Here is a 4,857-nt window from a genome sequence, read left to right as displayed (position 1 = left end):
TAGTTTGCATTTGAAACTCTGGATATATTCAGATTATTGTGGTAACCTTCTTCCCTACATTCTTTTCTTGGCATTGTTTAGTACAGTGAAATGAACAATGAATTTGGGGTTTGAGGACCTTGGTTTAAATCCCTTTTCTGCAAGTCATTTAACCCCACTAGGTTTAATATCCATCTAATTAGAGGGTTGAAATGGATGACCTCTGAGGTCCCTTTTAGCTCTGAATCCTATGAGAGTTACATTCAGCTATACTCTCAGACTAGCCTAATTAGTTTAGTCTGGCATCAGTTCTCTTTCATGAGCTAAAGCTTTTTCTGATTCCTAGGCTATCCCCACCACCCTGTTAGCTCACCCTCTACTCACTACCCTAGGAAAACTGGGACTCTAACTTCCTCATGTGAAAGCCTGCAGCTCTCAAGAATCACTTAAGGAAGTTACCTCAGGCACTGCAGAGTGGTCCTGGAATTTCAAGATTTTTTTAGCAGCAGTCTTGTTTTGAGTTGGCTGTACCAGCTGCTAGTGTTGTGACCTTGTTGGTCTAGTCATTTCATCTCTGAGGATCTATTTTCTCTTAACATAAAATGAGCATGATAATTCCTGTCTTGCTAGGTTTGTCAAGATCACTTGAAATAAGGGATGAGAAATTGCCTTGAAAAGAGGCCTTATGCTTGCAGATGGTAAAACTTTATAGAAATGTAAAGTTTTAGAAGGTTAGAAGTCCCTCAAACTGGTGAATAGATTATCAGCTTATAGGAGGAGTGATAACTATTAGAATGGGATTCCAGTGCTGTTCCTGCCTGCATGCAGGTTTGCTCTAACTTGTCTCCCCTCTGCTGTGATAGCATTCTGTTGACAGTTGCTCATTGATGGGTATGGGAGATTGTTTACATCCTGTCCTACTTGCATTATTAAGCCTTAGGGAGGCTTTGCTAGGAAGCTATCTTAAGTTGTTAGCTGCTTGCATACAGGTTGTATTCTCAGCTCCTTAAAGACAATGATAATGTTTTAACCTGCTTTTGCTGAGCATTATGCTTATGAGTCTGTAATAATTATTCCAAAACTATTTGTTTCTAGTTTCTATTATCAAATTCTTGAGCATTGGGGTGGGGTGGGGTGGGGTTGTCATTTGTTAAATAGCCTGGTTGCAATGAAGTAGAAATTATTTGATGATTTTCACCTATTTTGAAATTTCTTGGCAACTCCAAAGGATTTGACTAAAATAAGTTAATTACATTTTGAAGTTAAAATTGAATTTTGGAATATTATTTTGGGACCCATGCCTTTAACCTCATTTTCAACTGAAGTCTCCTGAGCTTTTCTTTTTTCTTAGTTCTCTTGAAACTTCGGTGAGTCATGAATATTATTTCCCTTCTCCCAGGTTAAAAATTTAAGATATTGAAAAACAGTGAGACTATTATCAGTTTATTATTGTAAATATCCTCTAATTGCTTTTGGTGAGATAGTATTTTTGGGTTTGTTTGTTGTTGGATGAGAAGTCTTTCTAGATTTCTTTGTAACAGAACACTACATTATTAATAATAACAAGAATTCATATTTGTAAAGCACCATCATTTTTACAAAACAACTGATGAAATAGTTAGCATAAGTACTAAGTACCACACTATATCCTCATTTTACAAATGAGAAAATGCTAAGTGACTTGTCTACTATAAATTAGGAAATATTAGCTAGGATTCAAATCCAAGTTCAAGTTTGTGATGCATAATTCCACCATACTTTGCATTTTTGGATTTTGTGATTACAGGAAATGGAACTAGGAAATTATTTACATAGCTGTGACTCCTCAACATTTACTTGACAAGATAAAAAGCATCATATGGTACATTATATAAAATTTAGCCCTTGGTCTTAATGTAAAATCCACCATCCATTCATCTTAAAAAATATACATGTATATATTTTAATCCTTATCTTCCATCTTAGAATCAATATTGTAAGAGCAGTAAGGGTTAGGCAATGGGAATTAAGTAACTTTCAGCCCAGGGTCACACAGCTAGGAAGTATCTGAAGTCATATTTGAACCCAGGATCTCTCATTTCTAGGCTTGTCTCTCAATCCACGGAGCCACCTCGCTGCCTCCTTAAAATATATTCTTAAGGCACAGGTCTACACATTATTCCTCAAACACTTTCAGCAGCTTTTTCTTGTCTGTAGGATAAAATACAAATTCCTCAGACATTTTTTAGGACCCTCCATAATCACGTGCCACAATTTGTTTAGCCATTCCCCATTTGATGGGAATATACTTTGTTTCAAGAAGAGCCGCTATAAATATTTTGGAGTATATGGGTCTTTCTTCATATTATTGGTTTCCTTGGAGGATAAGCCCCAGTAATGGAATTTCTGGTAATAGGGTATAGCCATTTTAGTCACCTTATTTACATAGGCTCCAACCTACTTCTCCAGCTTCTTTTTTATTACTCTCCCATTTTCATTACTCTCCTTTACTTTATAGTCCAGCCAAAACGAACTTTTATGTTTTCTGCCTTTGTGTATTTATAAAGCCACTTGCCATATCTGAGATATATGCCTTTCTCTTCTTCAACTCCTAAAGTCCTTATCCATCTTCATGGTCCAGCTCAAAAGCCAACTCGTCTGACCTTTCCAAATGTTAATGCTCTCTTTTTCTTTTTGTTACCTTTTATTTATCTAAAAGTATACATGTTGTATAATAAATACAATGTAAACTTATTGAGAGTTTTAGTTTTGTTTTTTCCCCAGTGATTAATATATACAGCACTTGACAAATTGTAGATACTTTAATAAATATTTGAATTGAACCATCTTAAAATAGGGACTGGACTATGCAGTGTTAGAACACAGAGGAGGTCAGACCACAAGGAAGCATGTTATAGTGAAAAGACCCTGGGCTTGAGAGTTAGGAAAGATCTAGTTTTAAACCCAGCCTCTCTATTACTGTTGTGTAACCATATGCAGTAATTCTGAGTCTTACATTCCTCTTTTGCAAAATGGGGATAATAATACTAATAGTGCCTACCTCACAGACTTGTTATAAAGATAAAATAGGATAATTATATAAAATTCTAACTTTCAGAAAAATTGGCAAGTAACTAAGCCTTATTTTTAATAGTTTCTTCCTCTTTCCTGAATGAACCACTCTTCTTCCATTTCCCTAATCTATTGTCATTTTCCAAGTTTAATTTCCCTTGCTACCTAGCCCTAATATACTGATGTGGCTGGTGAAAGATTGAATGACTGAGAAAACAAAGATTCAATCTTCTAACCATATGGATTCATTAAGCAGTGCATTTGAATTGCCCAACAAATTCGAATTAGGCTTTTTCCTCAACTGAATCTTAATGGGGGGGGGGCACAATTCCTGGAATTCAGAAAAGAAGGATGTCCTACTCCCCAAAGTCTCTGTAACAATAAAAGGAACACGAAAAACAATTGATCAGTACAGGGCCAGTTTTCAGACAAGACATATGGGTTGCTTGAGATATACAATTGTGAGTAAACTCCTGGCATCAGTCTTTCAATCTGACTGGGTTTCAGGTCCGCATAACCTAGATCCTTAGTTAAGGGTCTCAAAACAGCAGATATAGGTGGTCCAGTTTCCCAGGCATGTAAGTCTAGGTTCAAACAATGCATTAAATTTTTCTCCTGATTTCCACAATTGAAGAAAATTTTCTCACAAGACAGAATTTGAACTAGACCCATAATTGAATAGAAAGGAAACTGAGCTAGTAGAATTGAGTCACAAGATGGAGTTAATGCCGATTATTTAATTGCTTCAATTCCCACCTCCACTTACTGTGGTAATCTCAGTTCCCTCAGTTTCTTCATGGAAATTTATGACCATTTTAAGATTATTTTCATTTCTTTGAATAGCACTCGTGTAACACTTTAAGGTTTAAAAAAGTTTTGTTTATGTTATTTCACATCACTTTCTTTAATTTTGCCTTTTTAAAACTGCTAATAGTCAGTCTGTTCTGTGTCTTTCTAAAATATGACTTTGAACAAGTTAGTTAACCTTTATGGGCCTAAATTCTCATATATAAAATAAATGGATTTGGATTTTTTGATCTCTTAAGGTTCCCTCAAATATACATTTTTGTCTAAAATGGTTCACTTAGAACTGAAATAAAACACTCCAGACATAGTCTTATCAGACAGATAGAACAGCAAGACTGTTATGTTAAGTAGATTGGTATTAACATAATTTCATTTGAGATATCTCTTTCATTTTCATCCTCATCCTTTTAGCCCTTAGCAATTATGAGAACTGTATGTCACACCTGGATATAAGAATTAAATTCATTAACTATTTATTAACCATATGCTATAGCTAGCACAGTGGATAGAGTGCTAGGCCTAGAACCAGGAAGACCTGAGTTCAAATGCAGCCTCAGATATATCTTATATACTGGTCAAGTCACTTAACCCTTTTTGCTTCAGTTTTCTCATCTATAAAATGAGCTGGAGAAGGAGATAGTAAAGCACTCCAGTATCTTTGCCAAGAAAACCCCAAATGGGATCATGAAGAGTAGGACATGACTAAAACAACTCAACAATAACCCTAAGCTATATGGCAGTCATTGTACTAGGAACCAGGGCTGCAGTGATAAAGCAGTCCTTGTTCTTAAGGAGCTAACATTTTTCCCCAAGGAAACATGTACACGGATAAATATAAAAAATATACTGAGTACATGAAAAATAATTTCTGAGAGAGGACAGTAAAACCTGGGGCTATCAGAGAAGCTTCTTACAGAAGGCAGTATATAAGCTGAGCACTGAAGAAAGCTCTGTAATTTAGGAGGTGGAGGTGAGGAAAGTATTCATTTCAGGTGCCTGTTTGAAGTCTTAGAAACAAGA

This window comes from Gracilinanus agilis, chromosome 1 (genome assembly GCF_016433145.1).
Source record: "Gracilinanus agilis isolate LMUSP501 chromosome 1, AgileGrace, whole genome shotgun sequence".
Taxonomy (NCBI): domain Eukaryota; kingdom Metazoa; phylum Chordata; class Mammalia; order Didelphimorphia; family Didelphidae; genus Gracilinanus; species Gracilinanus agilis.
This window is presented reverse-complemented; position numbering follows the sequence as displayed.